General features: G+C 38.7%; 1 protein-coding gene across 2 annotated transcripts in view; it reads left to right on the top strand.

Moving 5' to 3' along the window:
* The window catches only part of NR3C2 (nuclear receptor subfamily 3 group C member 2), a 337,191-nt gene that overhangs the window by 169,083 nt on the left and 147,409 nt on the right, over window positions 1-20,699 (top strand). The gene's annotated exons all lie outside the window — the stretch shown is intronic.

The following is a 20,699-nucleotide window of genomic DNA, read 5'->3' as shown; positions in this document are numbered from 1 at the left end:
AGGATTGATTTTGTGTTATTTAATTAATATTACATGATTTTACATTATTTACGCTATTAATTATTGAACAGTCCCCAAATCCAGCGTTGAATTGGTGATAGTTCTGTATTTCTTTTGCAAAACATGGGCTCTTAGTTACAGGTGACAGAAAATTCAACACGAACTGGCTTAAGCACCAGTGGAAATGCATTGACTCACATAACTCTAAAGCCCTAGTGTAGGCTTGGCTTCCGACAAGACGTGGTCTTAAGCCAGGTTGTTAGAACTCAATCCCATTCCTTCTTCCCCTTAACTTTGCTCTGGCTCTCTTCTCGTCCAGTCCAGGCTCTCTCATGGTGATGAGACAGCCACCAGGCCCTCATGAAAAAGAGGTTCTCTGTTCGCAATTGTTCTTATAAAACCCCCCAGTTAAATCTCCTAAGATTGCACTTGGCTCCGTGTTCCCCTCTGAACCAATCCCAGTGCCTGGGAATCTGACAGTGCAGGGATCTGACAGGCTCCTTCTGGCTGGAGTCAGCCAACCTAAGCTACCTAGACCAACAGTGGGGAAGAATATTTCCCGTAGGGAAAAATCGATCCTGTTACCAGGAAACTGATCCCTAGAAAATAAATTTGTACAAAACTGCAGTCAATTTATTTTTGTCACACTTTCCTCCTCAGCTATCCCCTTTTCTCTTTCCTTAACTCTATGATTAGCCCAGTAGAAGATAAATAGGAAAAATTGCCTCTGATTCCTTCCTAATGCCACTTTGCACCTTCCAATATAAGGACTCCTTTCCGCCCCCCACTTCCCCGATCACTGATTACTGAACGGAAGTAAGGAGATATGTAAAAATAAAGCAGTGTGGAGAAGGGTGTTTAGAGAGGGACTCTCTGTGTTGCCCTACATCTGGGTCATCAGGACCCAGGTTTCGGCTGGTTACAGAACCTGCGCTTCTCTGCTTCTGAAGCAAAAGGTTTTCCCAAGCTCTTGCTTAGTTTTTGTTTTAAATAATTTCTATGGAAGTAACTGAGGAAATAACTGTTTTTGTAACTAAGGTATAAATAAATAAGGAAAAGCCTTGATATCTATACATCTTCTTTCATTGGAAAGCTAATCAATAATGGATAATGAAACTTAATAAGTGCCTTTTAAAATTTCTATTAACGTAGTCCCTATTTTGGGGGGAAATTACAATTTTAGAGCTCACCTACATGAAAAAAGGCTATAAATTACGAATATAAACTTCGTGAGAGTGAGGACTTGTTTTTATTTTGTACTTGTATTTCTTAACTGTTTTATCGTGTATGAGAGAGAGAATATATGAGAAATTAGATTATCTTTGTATCAGAACTTTTTGATTTAATAAATTATTTTTATAATATTTTATATAGTTTGAGGCACTAGTTATCAAATTATGGTATATAGATTTCTTTTTTATTCCCCTTTTATAGATGAAGATGATTAGAACCAGACCTAGTCTACCAACCTATTCAAAATCATAAGGCCAAAAACTCGGACCCCATAGCAAAGTCTTAGGACTCCATACTAGACCCAACCTAACATCCCACGACTCTAAATCTCACAATCTATTTCTTTCGTTTTCTGTAATTCTCAAGTTCATGGACATTCCACCCTATGTCATTTGTTCACGCCTACCTGCTGATAACGAAGGGAGTGATACAAGCATTGAGAAGACATAATCTGGCACCCTTGGTATGTGTGCCTGTGTGTGGGTAACTGTGGGTTTATCTTCATACACATATGCAAAAGTGTGTGTGTTTTTAAATTTGAGTATTTACTAAGTTTGTTTTCTGGCTTTCCCTGATAACCTTAAGCTCCTCCTTAGAATACAAAAGCAGAGAATTCCAAGCTGCAGTGGATAGAGGGAGCTGGGATGAGGGGAGTCAGTTAAGCTGAAACCACCAATTACCAAAAGAACGGGAAGTGACCACTAGAGTGGAGACTGGAGGAAGAATGTAGCAATCTGAGTCCTGAGCTTACTGGTTTAAGGCTTTATGCCCCAGAGCACTCCACTCTAAAGGCTGGTATAATAGTGTAGTTGTAAGTGTGTAGGGAGACTGAAATCATTTTTTAAAAGTATAAATTATGTTCTTTGTGTTCTGGTTAATAGGATGTATATATGTGCTTATTTTTTTTCATCTTAAACATCTAATATAAAAATCCATAGACGTTTCATCCAGAACACCTTATTTTCCAATAATGTCAGTTAAGAGCCATATTATTAGACCTTACAAGTGGAAGTTTATAATTTCGTTTTTAAATTTGAATTGCTTTTTTGCCTTGAAGGTTTGTCAGGACCTTCCCATCTTGAAAAAGGATAAGCGTTTATATATTTATATTTCTTAGGTAGGGCTCTCCATTGGGTAGAAACTAGACTGGACTGGTTTTAGGGTCAGAAGATTTAGTTTTAATTTCTGCCACTCAGTAGATGTGAGATTAAGGCAAGTTATTTAATTTGCCTGGATCTCGGCTTCTTTATATCTAAATAGGAAAAGTAGTATTGTCCTACCTACTAAGAAAAATTAAATGAAAACAAAATGTTTTTGCCAATTTTATAAATCAAAGTACATAAAAATATTAGATCTTTATTTTAATATTCAATTCCCTAGGATCAAATGCTACAGTTCTCTGTTTAATATATTTGCAGAGAGATATGTTAACAATACAATAATGTGGCACTGTTAGGCTTTTGTTTTTTCTTCATTAGATCTTCATTTTTTGTATAATACGTTATTTTCTTCATAGAGCTGCCCTTGGAGGTTGTAAGATCCTTCTAGATGAGCAGTTCTCAAAAGTCCTCAAAGGGCATGTGGGGAAAGTGGGAATAACAGAGGGTCTGCCAAAATTTTCTAGAGAGGCGGTCTCACATATTCCAATATAGCCTGAACTGTTGAGATTTACTCTCCTAATGACCCTTTGTCACTGATGGGGGTGGTCTCATGTTTGGAAGTTGCATAGTAAAGAAAATATTAAGAGCCATCAACTGGACTTTGAGCTCCTCTGTTAGATGTCTTTAGGGAAGGACAGAGCCTTATCTAGAGAACCTCACAAGACTCTAGATATTTAGCTACCAAATAAATGTTTGAAGATACACATGAATGTAAACATGTTGCATGAGAGTAGCTGAGGTTAAATGACTTCCCACCAAATTAGTAAATTAGCAGTGCAACCGGCCCAAGAGTTTATGCAGGCCTTTGGCATTCTAATCTGCAACTTCTGATTCTAGTCTGAGTTTTTACTCTCTCAGTCTCTTTCCAACTGTAAATTGCCATTAGTTTCATCTCATGTGTATTTTATTTTGTGATTCCCTCAGTGAACAGAGCCAACTACATTCAGTACACTATTTTATAACCTAATTTCCTTTTTGGATACTCAGTATACAAGCAGTGTCTGGTAGACACAGCTACCACAAATCACTGAAGAGTTACAAGGTTGTAAAAAAAAAAAAAAGAGAGAGAGAGAGAGAGAGAGAGGGAGGGAGAGTTCATTATTATGTAAAGTCAACTGGATTTATACTTTTGTAAGCAGACCTATTAGGCTAAAGAGTCCATATTTTGATAAGGTCAGCCAAATCATGTGATGTCGGTTTCCATACTCAGACATTTCCTTTTAAGAGACTTACAAATATATTTCCTGAAATGAAATTGCTTTAAGAGCTATAATTGTACATTAATCAAAGGATTCCTCAAAAATGCAGAATTTTAAGGTAACCAAGCCTATGAACTTATACCGCAGTCCTTTCAGATATAGTTCACAGCATATAGATTAAAAATTCTCTAAATTTATAGATTATTCTTTGGGGAAAACTGTTCTTAAGGAAATGTGGTGATTGGTTAATAGTTAATTTCTTTTGCTTTTCTGAAATTAATGATTAAACTGAACAAGTCCAGAGGAAAACATGTCTTACTGTGTCATACCCATGTTTGCCCTATCAATGCTATATGAACAAGTTGGAGGTGTAGGGGTGTGGGGGATGGGCATTATACAATTGTGCCCCAAAATAGAGAGCTTGAATTTAGTAGGCACAAACTAATTAGGATGGTATTATATAATAATTTAAATATAGCCATTCCCTTATAACTGGCAATATAAAATTAAGGAAATGATAATGCAAGGAAATAATGTATATTTATTAGATGTCTTCAGTTCATGATATGATATAGCCCTCAGTGTCCCCATGAGCCATGTACAGGAGGCTAAAGAAAATTAAAGTCCATGTCACTTTTACAGAACTTCTGAGACAGAATAGGAAACCAAGGATTGTTCTGGCTTACAGTTTTCTCATAAAATTCTTTAAAGATTTTTTCTTTCCTTTACTACATATTAGGAACCAAGTAGCCTGGTTCTTTTTAATTACTTATTTTAAGAGCTTAAATAAATACCTACCCAGTAGATCATATTTTTGGTTTTTATGAACACTCCTTTCCTCCTTAAATAAACATAAGGCTTTAGTTAGTGTTAATTGCAAATGTTTGCCTAGATTTTTTATATCCCTTCAGTTAGTTGCTATGGGAACATGCAAAGCCATGACATTTTGGCCAACTTGGAAGGTCAGGGAAGTCTTCTTAAAGAATTGACCCCAGACTAAATCTTGAAAGATTAGAATCGGCAATGGTGAGGAAGGATGAGGATAGGCTATCTGCACAGCACCAAAAGCAATTTTCCATTAGCCACTTCAAAAATTTGAGGCGTGGGGTAATAGAAGGTGAAAGTAAATGTGCAGATTGGGTCCAGGTCTTGGACCATCAGGAGGGACCTGAACTTATCCTTGGGCCAAACAGAATCTCTGATGTTTTCTGCAACAGAATGGCAGGCTCAGTTTTATATTTAATATCTGGCTTCAGGACAGTATGCCTATTTAAATAGGGACAGTTCCAGTGGCTGTTTTTAATCATTTTGATAAGAGATGTCCAGGGAAAGAACTAGCCCATCAGTGTTAGGCATTGAGAGGAGGGGTAGTTAATGAGACTATCTGGGAAGGAACGTTGGCAGTTCTCTACTGGACGTAAAGAAGCAAAGATCTAGGATGATTCCCCAGGCTCATTTGCTGATATTAGAAAAATTGGAGAGGGAGTAGCTTTGGGGGCATGGGAGGAAAGGTTCATTAACTGGGCAAATATTTATTTAATACCAACCAAATGCCAGACACTATTCTAGGCATACCTAGGTACATCTGGAATGAAGATCAGGTGAACAAAGATCCCTACCCTGGTGGAGTGTACATTCTAGCGAGGGGTGATGGAGAGATCAGACAAACATAAGAAAGGAGCCATTTATGGAGCACATGGGAAAAGGCAGTGGTGGGGGCCAGCATTGTCAGGACAAAGAAGACTGGAATGAGGTTTGGTTTAGGACCATGAGTTTGAAATGTCTAGAAGACATTCAGGTGTGCCTAACAGGATGTTGATTGTGAGATTTTGAAGCGTGGGGGAAATAAGGCAAGATTGAAAACAAAGATTTTTGGAATCATCATCCATGAAAATAGACACATTTGCCCAAGAAATGGGTACTTAAAGAATGTACCATGGTTAGAACCTTTGAGAACATAAATCTGGAAGAGTGTGTGTGTGTGTGTGTGTGTGTGTGTGTGTGTGTGTGTGTGTTATGCATGTGTGAATAATTTTCCTCTTCTCCAAGTTGTACACAGAAAGTCCTTGTGTGTGTGTGTGTGTGTGTGTGTGTGTGTGTGTGTGTGTTTGTCTTATGCATGTGTGAATAATTTTTATCTCTTCTCCAAGTTGTACACAGAAAGTCCTAGTTACCTTGGTCTCTGGTTATTCCAAGTTTAGCTAGACTTAAGACATTACTGCATATGTGGAATTTTCAATCCCAGTTTTTGTTTTTATTCATCATTAAGCCTTAATTATTACTGAATCTTAGTCCAGGGCCCACAACTAAACATGCTATAAAGGAGACTTGATTTGCTGATCAATGCAAAGATAATGCTAAACGTGTGCAATATTTGTTGATTGATTGTCTGTTGACTATTTATATATGGCATTCACCCTTGTTTCTGTCACTGTTTCTCTGAAGTAGAAAATATGTTGAAGTGATTTATTAGAAAATGATTTGAGGGGCACCTGGGTGGCTCAGTGGGTTAAAGCCTCTGCCTTCAGCTCGGGTCATGTGTCCAGGGTCCTATGATCGAGCCCTGCGTTGGGCTCACTGCTCAGTGGGGAGCCTGCTTCCCTTCCTCTCTCTCTGCCTGCCTCTCTGCCTACATGTGATCTCTGTCAAATAAATAAATAAAGTCTTAAAAAAAAAAAAAGAAAAAGAAAATGATTTGAAGTAGGGACAGGTAAGCCAAGAGTAATTTGGCATTTATCCAAGGAGAACTTCTTGTAGCTTAAAATTTTAAATTAAGGTGCACTTCACTTAGCAAATTTGTAAAGTATAAATCAGAAGCCCAGTAATTTTCAAATGCTTATGTGTTTGTTTGCTACCCATCTCATTCCAGAAAAAAACATACAAAGAAACTGACAACTTTACATAAGTTAAAATGAAATCTGAAATTAGTGAAAAAAAAAAAAAAACAAAACAGGACAAAGGGAAGGTGAGAGCAAGAAAGAGAAAAATAGAGCCAGGAATGGGGATGATATAGAGAATATATACCCTGAGACTTTTGCAGAGACTGGCCACTCACTCCTTTGGCTGTTGTCTTTCCAACAGTCAACTCAAAGACCTATGATGTTCTTAAAAACTAGTGTAGAGGATTGCCTATTGATAAGAAAATTTTCATGATCATTGGTTTTCATGTGTCTCTTCCTTCCATGCGAATTGTAAAGTAACTTTTTTTGCTGTTAATGGAATATCTGAGTTTATCTTAAGGAGTAGTTCTTTTAAAAAAAAAAATACTTTGTTCTGTCAACCACCTGCTCCTATAATAACAGCTACCACTTATTGAGCAGTTACTGCATGCCACACACTGCCCAGTCCTCCGTGTTTCATCTCACTCTTTCCTCATGACAGTCTTCCTACAGCTGTAAGGTTTGTGAGTTTTGAATCTTTAAATCTAAACTCTCTATGCAGTTGTTGTTATAAGGAAAACATTGACTTTTTTTTTATTAACACATAATGTATTATTTGCTTCAGGGGTACAGGTCTGTGAATCATCTTACACAATTCACAGCACTCACCATAGTACATACCCTCCCCAATGTCCATCACTCAGCCACCCCATCCCTCCCACCCCACCCTCCAGCGACCCTCAGTTTGTTTCCTGAGATTAAAGTCTCTTATGGTTTGTCTCCCTCCCATTCCCATCTTGTTTCATTTTCCCCTCCCGACCCTGACAACCCCCCACCCTGACTCAAATTCCTCATATCCTCTCATGATAGAGATATCATATAATTGCCCTTCTCTGACTTATTTTGCTTAGCATAATACCCTCTAGTTCCATCCATGTCAGTGCAAATGGCAAGATTTCATTTTTGATGGCTGCATAGTATTCTATTGTGTATGTATGTATTATATATATATATATATACACATACATACCACATCTTCTTTATCCATTCATCTGTTGATGGACATCTAGGCTTTTTCCATAGTTTGGCTGTTGTGGACATTGCTGCTATAAACATTCAGGTACATGTGCCCCTTCGGATCACTACATTTGTATCTTTAGGGTAAATACCCAGTAGTGTGATTGCTGGGTCATAGGGTAGCTCTGTTTTTAACTTTTTGAGGAAACTTCATACTGTTTTCCAGAGTGGCTGAAACATTGACTATTTTTTAACAAGCCTTTATGCTATGATCCTTCAACTCTTGAAGTTAATAGCAATAATAGTAAATATTTGAGTACTTATTTTGTGCTCATCATTGCTAAGAACCTTATTCTATATGCTCATTTTAATCCTCCTAATAATCCTATGAAATAGGAATGATTATTATCTGTCTGCATATGAGAGATCTGTCATCAGAGGCATGTGAGAGGTGAGTAGTTGAAGATCCCTCAGTTTGAAGAAAGTGGGATTTGAACTCAGGAAGCCCAAGCATTCTGACTCTTTGTGCTTAACACATAAGCTATACTGCCTCTCACAGAGTTACAAAGATCCCAACTATTTTTACCCACCAAAAAGTAGGGCAACATCTCTGGCTTCAGAACACTTATGAAGAGCACATTATAATTTAACAGTTATCTCGCTATACTCTAAATAATTAACTCCTAGCCATTCCAAGTTGAAATTCTAATTTGAATTTCTGTTGCCCTAATGGGAAAGAAATTGAGTAGTCTCTTTTTTTTTTTTTCTTAAGGCATCATCTTCATATTTTTAAAAAATTACCATTACCATCCTGAAGTACTCTTTAACATCTTGATATTAATCTAAAGCTTTATTTAAAAATTTTATCTTCCTGTGTTTCATTTCCTGTGTGTGATAAAAATTAGATGTAGTCTATCAGGTTCAGAGAACCATCGTGAGAATGGCCCCCCTCATCCAAAGCTGAAAGCTGCTAACTCCTCAGCTCTTGTTGTCTGCTTTATACCGTGTGGCTTAGAAACGGACCCAGGAGCCATAGGACACAAAGCTGCTCTCACAGACCTTGCATTCATGGTGTAATTAGGATTGGACAATTTACATGACTTGATACTTTGTTACTGAAAATGAAAATTGCTAAATTGACCACAGTCAAATGCCAAAATAGGGTCCTGGAAAGATGGGGAGGATCAGGAGGAGAAAATGGAGAAGGAATGGAAAGCTAGAGCCTGAACCTGAGCCCACTTGCTTGAGCAAGCCCTGGTCAGTGACAGCCTGGCCAGAGAAGGCCCATGCCCAGATGTGCAGGTTGGCAACTGAACAAAGACATGAGGGCCAGCTTATGTAAGGCCCTCATACTAGAATGAGAAATTGCAGCCCTTCTCTTAAATATGTCAGGTCTTTTTATAAAGTTCTTTACAGTGGAAAAAATCACACAGTGGCTTAGGTGGTTTTGTCTCTTGGTGTGGAATGGTGAGTGACTCGTGACAGGTGCCACCTAGAGGAGGAGATGACTACTGAGATAGGACTGTAGAGAGGAGAAAGGACCTAATTTGGGATGGCATTGTTGCCACTCAGTGGAAGGCCTGACTTGAGCGGTGAGAGGGAAGAATTGGAAAGACCCCATGGTAGTTTCGTTTGGGAGAAGGAAGTCTCTGGTAGAGACTGAGGAAGGAAGAACTCTAAGAATAGAGATGATGGAAAAGTGGAGTTTAGAACCGGTTAGGCTGTGGCAGTCAGTTCTCCAAAACGGAAAAAACAGTCCAGGTAAGTAGAAAAGGAAAAGCAGAGACAAAATTCAGAAAAAGTTCACTTTCTACCTGGAAATAGTTTCTTGAAAATTTTAAAATAAACTGCGTCATTCAGTAGTCAGCATTTTGGCAGATGGGCTTAGTTTTAGGCAATAGCTGTCAGTGGTTCCTCTGGCTCTTTGTTGTGGTGTGTGGGAAGCTACACAATGAAACTGAAAGCCTGGCGAAGGTGTCGGGCCTACAGCACCAGTGGAACAGGCCTGCTGCCTGTAGTGATCATTGCGGGGACTTGGGCTGTTATTACTTCTCCTATTAGAGGTACCAAATGATGATTTCACCAGCTTATGACCCCATAGGGAGCCACAACAGGAAGCTATTTATGGTTGAGAAGACAGAAAAATTCCATACCAAGTAAAAAGATGCCAGTGTTTCAAGCCCCTAAAATTTGCCCTGTAACGTTTTGCTTTTTAAGGACAGACATGTCCAGTGTAGTGTAGTGATTTTTTTTTTCCTTTTAACCTTCCTTGTGGTATCTGTGTTCACTACTCATCCTGACTTTTTAGATAGGAAACAGAGAGAGGTTGATAATGATGTTTCTAGAGATAAGCAGATACATGCAGCACGTACACACTTCCAGAGCTCTGCCTCACCTCACTCGATCACCCGGTGATGGCTGTTCTGGGGCTAAGGAGCAGGGAAAGCCTCACGAGTCAGGAAGACGTTTATTATCATAAAGCCCTCTGCGCACCCATACACGCTCTCTCACACTCACACACCTCCCTCCGCATCATAGACAGAATCCGCACCTAGAGAAGAGCAGACTGACAGCGAGGAGTGAAGCTCACAACTCTCATAAGCAATGTAGATTTTTTCCATTTTGCCCCAGGTTGGCCCTATTTGGAGCTCTTCAGTAAATGCTGGCTCTTGGAATTTGTTGGCTATAAGGTCACATTTACAAAAGCATCATCTTCCTGTATGTGCTGGGATGCTAACTAACAGGGAACTTTTATACTCCAGAGAGCAAAGAACAATCCCTAAGGAAGAGTGAGAAATATATTTTCTCTCCACAGGTAGAAGACCAAAGGCTCCATTAAACTGCTGGCATCAAACAGCCTAATATATAGTTACAAAAATGTTTTGTTTACTTTTCTAATGGTAAAACATGAAATAAAGCGAATGAAACAAACCAATAGATTAGAGGATCTAAATCTAGAAGGACATCATAATTGTCAAGAAGAACTGTGAAGAGTCACTTATAGCAAATTAGCCAAGGAGTAGACAGGATGAGGTTTTTAGGAAGTTTAACATACATTTCAAAGTACATGTATCACTGTAGGATAGCTCAGACTCATTAAGTTATATTCTTCGATTTCAGTGGATTCAAAATTATATAATTTGAAAACTACAAGGCAGATGCCTCCTCCTCCCTCCTAATCCCTTCTTATATTTTATTTTCTTCTCCAGTTCAGCAGAAAGAACCAGGGCTTGAGTTTCCAAATTCATACCTCCCTCTTGTAAGCCATACTGATCACTTACTAATTTTTTAGTGAAAGGCTACTTAAATATTACCTGTCAGTTTGCACACTTTACTGTGGGAGCCCTCCAGTAAGAAGCTGTATAAGAAAACATTACCAAAATAGGCTTTAAACTCCTTTTTAGGGGTGCCTGGGTGGTTAAGCATCTGCCTTGGGCTCAAGTCATGATCCCAGGGTTCTGGGATGGAGTCCCGCATCGGACTCCTTGTTCCGCGGGAAGCCTGCCACACGCTCTGCCTCTATCTGCCACTCCCACTGCTGTGTGTTCTCTCTGTCAAATAAATGAATACAGTCTTTAAAATATATAAATAAATAAAAAATAAACTCCTTTTTATGGGCGCTTCAATGGCCCAGTCAGTTAAGCATCTGCCTTCAGGTGAGGTCATGATCTCAGGGTCCTGGGATCAAGCCCCACATCAGGCTCTCTGCTGAGCAGGGGGTCTGCTTCTCCCTCTGCCTCTGTGATCTCTCTTACTCTTGCTGTTTCTCAAATAAATAAAATCTTTAAAAATAATAAAGTCCTTTTTATGTAGAATGATGGTAGAGTAGAATGAGAGTTGGCTTTGGGTCAGACAACGTGGGCTTCAGTCTATAGTGCTGCTCACTCTGATGCTTTGAGCAAATAATTGAATGTCTGTTACCTCTTCTAGAAACCAGAAAAAATAAATATTGAAGTATCAGCCCCTACCCATCCCTCAGAGTTAGGAAGATATAAAAGAGTTTATATATGTTTAAACTCCTTTAAAAGCAGTAATGGCTTGCTTTACAAACATTACATTTAAAAAAGAACTTTCCCCTTCTTAGGAAGTAATTTAATCAATATACGTTGGTTCTCAATAAAGTGTGGAATATTTAAACTGTAGCTATTTTATGTACAGTTAAATATTTGGTTTGAAGGGAAAACCAATAAAACTTTAAGGAAAGCATGTATTACTTTAGGCACGACTTGGAGTTTTGACCTCTTTGTCATCAGTTTAGGCAGATCTATATTGTTCGTGAGTATTGTGCCAAGGGGGCACGGTGGGGAAACCTTTGAATTTAAGGTCAGATTTAAATTTAATCCACCTAAATACAGAGACAGATAAAGAACAAAGACCATTTTCACACACTTACAACATCTTCACCATTTGCAAGTTCACAACTGCTTTTTACTATCTTTTTTTTAAATTAACTGTACCATGATTTCTAAAACATACTGTATTCTCTTACCCTCCCACTCTTGTTGAACCACTTAATTGGAAAACCAGTGCAGAATGAGTCTAGGTTGATTATTTCTCATCTGGCCCACACCATAGCATTTTCCCAGTTGGACCAGGCTCAGCAATTTGATATTGCTAACGTTACATAAGTACTAATTGTTTTGTTTTGTTTCGTTTTTCACTACCTAATATGAACTAGAGTTGCATTCAGAAAAAGAATTGGAGTGGAGTACTGGTAGCCATTAATTAGAAGTCCTTTAAAAATTATTGTTTTTTTATTTAAAAAAATTATTTCAATTCCAACATAATTAATATAGAGTATTGTATTAGTTTCAGATGTACAATGTGGCGATTCAACATAAAAATTACTGGTTTTAAAAGAATGGGTGAAGAAATTTTCCAGAAATGCCATTATTAAATGATGTTAGACCAAAAAATTCCTGCAAACAACCTTCCCTTTCACTTTTTAAAAGCAAATGTGGGACTGACACATCTTCTTAAGATTTAGATTTATTTGAGGAGCTTTAGTTCCTCTAATTGGTGGTACTTAAAATTCAAAATATTTATGTTCCATCTCCTAAATACTGAAATAGCTGACCTTTGCCTGATTAATTTAACCAGCATCTCAAAGAACAGAGCTGTAATAGTGACTAAGGTCAGATCTCACTGAAACATGGAAAGCCAGGTCCAGAGCCTGGAGAGCACATGTTTGAGAGGACAGGTGAAGAGGCAGGGACATAACAGGACTGTGGCCAGTGAGGGAAAGCAGTCATTGAAAATGGAGAGGAAAACGCCCCAGGTGCACCCCAGTGTAGAACCACACAGCAGCCCAGATACCTTCTTGCAGTTTGGCCAACTCCTGAGTGCTTACTACACACAAGGCCCTGGGAGTGTGCTGCCATTCCCATTAATGAAAAGGCATGCCAATCCCAGACACCACTCCTTACTTCCTTCTAAGCAGTGTGGGTTTTTTTTATTTCCCCTAAAATACATCTAGTATATTTTGAAAGTTACCTATAAAGCAAAATAATCATATTGAGCATTAGGAAGTAACTTTGTCTTTTCCAGTAAAGCAGTACAAATTGTGTAAAAGTCTAATGGAGCCAGGAAAGATTTAAAAAAAAAAAAAAAGATTCTCACTGTTGAACTTCCTTTACTAAACAGAAAATTGCAGAATTTTCAAGTCCTGGTAGCTATTTATGAGACTGAGTAAGTTGTCATTTATAGTCCTGACCCACAAGGAGGGGATGAGAACAAAAAAGAAATTATTTTAGTATCAAAAATTAATCTTTCCTGGGCCATTAGTACATCTTTTGTAAGAAACAAATGAGAAGATTAAAGCAATTTTTAAATTATTTTTAAAAATCAAGCAAATTATCTCTTATAGTCAGGGGAACAAGTGAGAAGTGTAACATAAAATATGGGTTTTCATTTATGTGGGAAAATGGAGTAGGCTTTCCTGTTTTGTCTTTACCATGACTTACTATTACATAAGTAGTAACTGTGCTTTTTTTTTTTTTTTACTATCCAATATGACTTGATATTACAATTTAAAAAGGAATAGTAATTTTAAAAGAGTATTAATAGGCATTAATAAGAGTCACTGTTTTTAAAGAGAATAGATTAATTGTAGAAATACCATTATTAAATGACTTTAGATATAAAATTACTGTAACTTTCCCTTTAAATTTTTTAAATTAAATGTACTCAACAAGGGATTCCTGGGTGGCTCAGTTGGTTGAGTGTCTGCCTTCAGCTCAGGTCATGATCCCACTCAGGTCCTGGGATCCACTCTCCCAGTGGGCTCCTTGTTAAGTGCGTCTCCCTCTGCCTGCTGCTCCCCCTGCTTGTGCATGCACACACGCTCTCTCTCTAACTCTGACAAGTAAATAAATAAAATCTTTAAAATAAATAAATGTGCTCAACATATCTGATTATGGTTTTTTGGAGGACCTCAGTTGTTGACTGGACTGCAAGAAGAGTATCATTTTGGATAGTTGTGACTGGTACTTTCAATAAAGAATTTTTTTAAATCCACCCTGTATGAAACAGTTTTTTTGGTTACTGAAATATGTTTAAGATTTAAGTTGAAACATTAGCAAACATCTTTCACTGTGTAGTTTTTCCTTTAATAATTGCATTATGATATCATTCTACTATGCATTATAGGTGATTTGCTTTGGGAAAAACCATTTCTAAAAGGAACATCTTTATGTAGAGAGGGGTGTACCTGTGATGCATTATGCTGCCTACTGTAGACCAGTATCTCTCTCTCTCTTTTTTATTTTAGAGAGCGTGCGCACATCAGCAGGGGGTGGAACAGAGCGAGAGGGAGAATTTCAAGCAGGTTCCACACCTAGCATGGAGCCCAATACGGGGCTCGATATAACAAACCTGAGATCATGACCTGAGTGAAAATCAAGAGTTGGACACCCAACTGACTAAGCCACCCACATGCACCTATACCAGTCTTTTAAAATAGAAATTGCTATATATAGAATCATAGGAAGAGCGTCTGTTCTCTTTCATATATTCTAACAAGGGGACACCAAACATTTTCTTATATTCAGGTTTCTAGAACACATTGCATGTACCCACTTATTGAAGGACTAATTAAGAATCCATTCTATATCAATGCCAGGCAGTGATTTTTTTATATTACACAGGTAAATCATAGGATAAATATTGTTTAGGATCATATAATAAAGTACTTTTGCTGTCACATGGAAAATATGTCATGATTCCACTTACTAAAACATAGTTTCCATCTAAGTATATTCAGATTCAGTCTAATAAAGCTCAGTGTTTATATTTGTTTGTTTTAGTTTTTATTATAACATTATATATTACATATAAATACATATACATACATTTTACATCTTACCATTTTTTTAAAGATTTTATTTATTTATTTGACAGACAGAGATCACAAGTAGGCAGAGAGGCAGGCAGAGAGAGGAAGGGAAGCAGGCTCCCTGCTGAGCAGAGAGCCCAGTGCGGGGCTCGATCCCAGGACCCTGGGACCATGACCCAAGCCGAAGGCAGAAACTTTAACCCACTGAACCACCCAGGTGCCCCTACAACTTACCATTTTAAATGTATAGTTCAGTGGTATTAACTACATCCGTGTCACTGTGCAATTACCACCATCCATCTCCATAACTCTTTCCATCTTGTAAGACTGAAACTCTCTGCCTATTAAATAAGAACTATATACTTTCCCCTTCCCCTGGCCCTCAGCAGCCACCATTATGCTTTCTGTCTTGGTTTTTAATTTTAATCATAACTGAAACTAGATGATAAGATCTCATTTTTTACATTCAGTTGAGATGTGCCATGTTCTTCCACAATAGTAACCTTTGGAGCCTGTGTTCAGAGTCTAGGGTGACTGTACAGGCTGTTCATCACTGTGAACATCTGTTAACTGCCATGATGAGCAAGGCACTGAAATGGAGATTCTGCGGTTTTATTTTGGTATGGTTTCTGTAAACGGTAAGTGGTGTTCTGTGTCCACAGTCGCCCAGCGAATGTCAGGGGCAGGAGTACATGCAGGTCTTTGTGACACCAAGCTCTCTTTTGTTTGGTTTTACATGTTGTATTACTGGGGCAAGTTATTAGTCGCTCCTGGATTCCCAGCTGTAGAATGAAGACCAAGTAATACCTCATTCAGCATGGTGTTTTGGCAGTTGGAGATGATGTATGCCAATCACTGGTTTGTTATAGTTGTTCGGTAAATGATAGCTGTTCACGTTGTTGTTACTTGCCAGACTGGACATACACCACAGATTATGCAAAACTCTCTAAGTGGATACTTGGTGGAATAGCGTATGAAATGTCAGAGGAACAATAATTTTGTGTATCACATTGTAAACACCTTCCCCTCAGGTACTAAATATAAAATGTGTTTCTAAAACCAGTAAGGAGCTTCTTTGAATCCTAGTGAGAATGAATACCATTGAAATCAGATGCAGACCTGGGTTAAGCAGCCTTCTCAGTTGTTAAAATAGCTATGTTCTGTTATCAAATAGGGTAATGGGTGACATTAAAAGCTATAATACTATTTAATACTATTTTGTAGAAGAGATTCACTGCGTGATATTAGGTATGGGCACAGATCAAAAGTCCTAAACTGTAATTTTTCTAAAAAGAGTAGTTTAAATTCTTACTTGAAACAAAATTTTACTACAGTTTTGCCTACATAGTCCTAATACGGAAGTATTTTTTAAAAAACATTTAGAAGAAAGAGAAGGAAAAGCAATAATGGGCTAAAAAAATATGTATCTCTGCATTAGTCAGTTTGTCTCCTTTCAAGACCAAGTCTACAGAAACCAAAATATGCTGGTAGGTTAAGTTAAGACGCTGTGGGCTTGCTCCTAGGAAGAAATACACAGCAAAGCTCACTTCCATATCTTTCTGTACCATTATGATCACAACAGCTTTATGTTTGCATGTGTCTTCAGACTAGTAAACACTTGCAGCTGAGTGTCTGAGGCTCACACAGCTGGTGAATGACAAAGCTTGGACTCAGTCTGAACCTGACTCCATAAGGTCCTGACAAAGGAGCTAACCCTTAGGGTCTGACTTATTGGAGAAAAGTGGAGAGTGTGCCATTGGTTAAAAATTTTAACCAGGAGTTGATTTACAGTGTCCAAAAATATATTCTTTAACTTGTAATGGTTTTCCCTGGGAATGCCTGGGATGCCCACCTTACTCATCCCAAAACCTATGGCTGACCCTCTAGAAGCGAATACATGCATTAGACGAAGAGGGTGCTGTTCACTGGGGATGGCTGTTGTGTCACTGGCGTTTTAAACCAAGGAAGTCAATAAATGTCTCCGGCTCGGACTATAGGCTCCATCTGTCAAGCTGGTGATTTGGTCAGTAGTTAACGGGCAGTCCCACCTATATATATGGCTAACCCTGTTGGTACATATTAGCCAGGACTTACTGTAACACAAACTCATTCTCTTACATAAATGACTATCCCTCAAACCTACCCATTTTAATAACTTTGCATAGTGCCCATTGTAAAGATCTAACTACAGGAAACTTTTCCGCCGCAGAAATTACAGCAGGAATCACACAGCACTTTTCTTCAATAAACTGGTCCCAAGGTCATACTTGGTGCATTGTTAAAATCAACAGATGATTCTCTTTCCAAGACTTCAGATGCTCTATACCTTCATAAGACATTGGTATGGCTTCATATTTTCGATTTGCAAATATCTCATTTAGCTTTTCTTTGACGTATTTAGGGCACAGGGAGCTAGCCATGAGCACTACTGAGAGCCGTTCACGTGTGCCTCATTTAAAGGAGGCCCGTCCCTAATGAAGTCTGTATTTGTTGAAATAAAAATGCTAAAAACGAGTCTTCCCATGGCACATCTTATTCTTGTGCATCAGGAGGTGCCATGGAACCCTTGAAATCCAGGAAAGCAGGTCTAGTCTTACACAGAACTCAGAACGGAAACTCAGGGGATACTGGAAACCCTTTTTAAAATGAATCACTAGGGCAATTAAATGAAAGAAAATTAGCTTTTTTCTCTGAGTTATTTTTCATAATAGTCATCAGCTCCTTAGTGATAGTTGAATTCCTATTTATCATGGGATCATCTTTCCCAGAGTTAAAAAAATGCCTTTACAGCCAACTACCTATCTTATTTAAAGAGGAAAAAAAAATCTAGAGAAATCCTTCTACCTAAAATGGTAAACTTGCAACCAATTAATGTTCCTACTTTTGTTAGAATCATTTTTCTTTTTTTTTTTTAAGATTTTATTTATTCATTTGACAGAGATAACAAGTAGGCAGAGAGGCAGGCAGAGAGAGAGAGGAGGAAGCAGGCTCCCTGCTGCAGAGAAGCCCGACTCGGGGCTTGATCCCAGAACCCTGAGATCATGACCTGAGCCAAAAGCAGAGGCTTTAACCCACTGAGCCACCCAGGCGCCCCCTTGTTAGAATCATTTTGATAGTGTTTCCTTAGAGCCTTAACTTTGTCTCCCTGAGTAGATATAAAAGTTTTGATTTGCATCATGTTTCAGGAAATGTTTGAGGCTTAATGTGATTCATTCATATGCCTTGGTTTCTTTTTTTTTTTTTTTTTTAAAGATTTTATTTATTTATTTATTTGACAGAGAGAGAGACAGAGAGCACAAGCAGGCAGAGAGGCAGGCAGAAGCAGAGAGAGAAGCAGGCTCCCCACTGAACAAGGAGCCCGATGCGGGGCTCGATCCCAGGACCCTGAGATCATGACCTGAGCCAAAAGCAGAGGCTTTAACCCACTGAGCCACCCAGGCGCCCCCTTGTTAGAATCATTTTGATAGTGTTTCCTTAGAGCCTTAACTTTGTCTCCCTGAGTAGATATAAAAGTTTTGATTTGCATCATGTTTCAGGAAATGTTTGAGGCTTAATGTGATTCATTCATATGCCTTGGTTTCTTTTTTTTTTTTTTTTAAAGATTTTATTTATTTATTTATTTGACAGAGAGAGAGACAGAGAGCACAAGCAGGCAGAGAGGCAGGCAGAAGCAGAGAGAGAAGCAGGCTCCCCACTGAACAAGGAGCCCGATGCGGGGCTCGATCCCAGGACCCTGAGATCATGACCTGAGCCGAAGGCAGAGGCTTAACCCACTGAGCCACCCAGGCGCCCCCTTGTTAGAATCATTTTGATAGTGTTTCCTTAGAGCCTTAACTTTGTCTCCCTGAGTAGATATAAAAGTTTTGATTTGCATCATGTTTCAGGAAATGTTTGAGGCTTAATGTGATTCATTCATATGCCTTGGTTTCTTATACATAAGAACTATACATAAGTTCTTATACATAGGAACTAGTTCTCTTTGTAGTAGACTTTAAAACTTCTAACCTGGGGGATAGTTGATTTGATGATTAAATTGCATCATTTGGCCAGCTTTTTAATAAGTAGTCTTTTCCCCTGTTATATAAGAAAATGTTTTCTGTGAAATTTTAGAAAACAAGAATGAAGACCGAATAAATATCTGTCCTTTGAGCATAGCAGGGAATTATATGAGAGCCAGTTGGTGTTGTGATGTTTGCTTTACTCGTCCAGTAAATGCAGGGCCCACAGGAGTACAAAAATATATGTGCAATGGGCTCTTCCCACACGGAGGGAGAATGCTTCCAAGAAGATTTTTCCTGTACACATCATTATATTTAGTACCTCTGATAGATTTCCAGACTAAAATTTCTGAATCACATGAAGATTTTGATTTTTAAGAGGTTGTTGCCAGATTGCTTTCCAAAGGTTACAGTAATTTATATTTTGACCAGTAGCTATTTCCAGCCTTACCTGCAGTGGGTATTACCATGCTTTTTACTTTATGCTAGTTTGACAGGTATCTGTATCATTGTGACCTTTTTAAAAACTGTGAGAAAATACACCTAACGTAAAATTTACCATCCTAACTGCTGCCGGAGCGTGTTGAGTGACACTAAGTGCATTCACAGGGTCATGCAGCCCTCACCGCCGTCCTTCTCCATTCATTCCCCAGCTGAAACTCAGTACCCATCAAACCATGACTCACCTTTGTCCCTCTCCCCTGCTCCTGGTAACCTCTACTTTTCTTTCTGTCTTTGTGGATTTAACTACTGCAAGTGCCTCCTGTACGTGAATCAGGTGTTTGTCTTTTTTTGACTAGCTTTTGGTCACTTAGCATAATGTCAATGAAAAGATACTTTTTATGATGAAAGTAAACTGCCCAAGAAAGGCTTTGCCCTGGTAGTTACTGATAAAAAATATGTATTTGAATGACATTCATTTATTCCTGGAGTGATGAAAAATTTGAGCATCTCCTGGGTGTCAGATGCTGTTTGAGGCACACGGTGCAGAACAACACTACTGCCAACAGAGACAGTACAGCTTAGAGGGGAAGACCAGCAATTTACAAATAACCAAATAGGTAAAATAAAGGAGGGTGAAGAATTCCCAGAGTATCTAGGATGCAGGGAAATGGTTATGTTAGACAGTGTGGTCCCTCCAAGCTCCGTGGAGAGGTAACTGGGACTTAAAGTTTGAAGTGGAAATAAGAGCCCTAAATTTGTCCTGGGCACAGTGCAAAGGTCCCAGAGCAGAAGGGAGACTAGAATGGAAGAGGAATAGGCAGTGGCCCATGTGGCTGGAAAGTGGGAAGAGGGGAGATGAAATGAAGGAAATGATAGAGTGAGGGCACAGAGGTGAGACCGGATCTTGTAGGATCTCAAAGACCATGGTTAGGAGGTTGGAATTTATCTGTGTAAAGGCATTTGGAACCAAGACGTAGAATGGTTAGCACCCTTCACAGTTCCAGAGAGGTGCATCATTTCATCCTTAACAGTAAGTCCCGGAGGAAGTGAGAGAAGTTACAAAGGACCCACTCTGTCAGATATAACACTTAGCATCTAGAAATGTTTCCCATTTTATTTTATTTTATTTTTAATTTGTTCCCATTGTATAGGTGAGGTAAAAGAAACCGAAGACTTGCTTCCCAGTGGCTCCGTGCAGCAAAGAAGAGCCAGACCTTTGTCCCCAGACCTTTAGTCTTTAAAAAACATTTTAAAAGTGAAACAAGATGGGACCAGGGAGAGAGACAAACCATAAGAGACTCTTAATCTTAGGAAACAAACTGAGAATTGCTGGGGGTGGGGGATAGGGTGGCTAGGTTATGGACATTGGGGAGGATATATACTATGGTGAGTGCTGTGAATTGTGTAAGACTGATGGTTCTCAGACCTGTACCTCT

Source organism: Martes martes (genome assembly GCF_963455335.1).
Source record: "Martes martes genome assembly, chromosome: 2".
Classification (NCBI taxonomy): Eukaryota; Metazoa; Chordata; class Mammalia; order Carnivora; family Mustelidae; genus Martes; species Martes martes.
The sequence above is the reverse complement of the archived record's forward strand: the minus strand, read 5'-3'. Positions and strand labels throughout refer to the sequence as shown.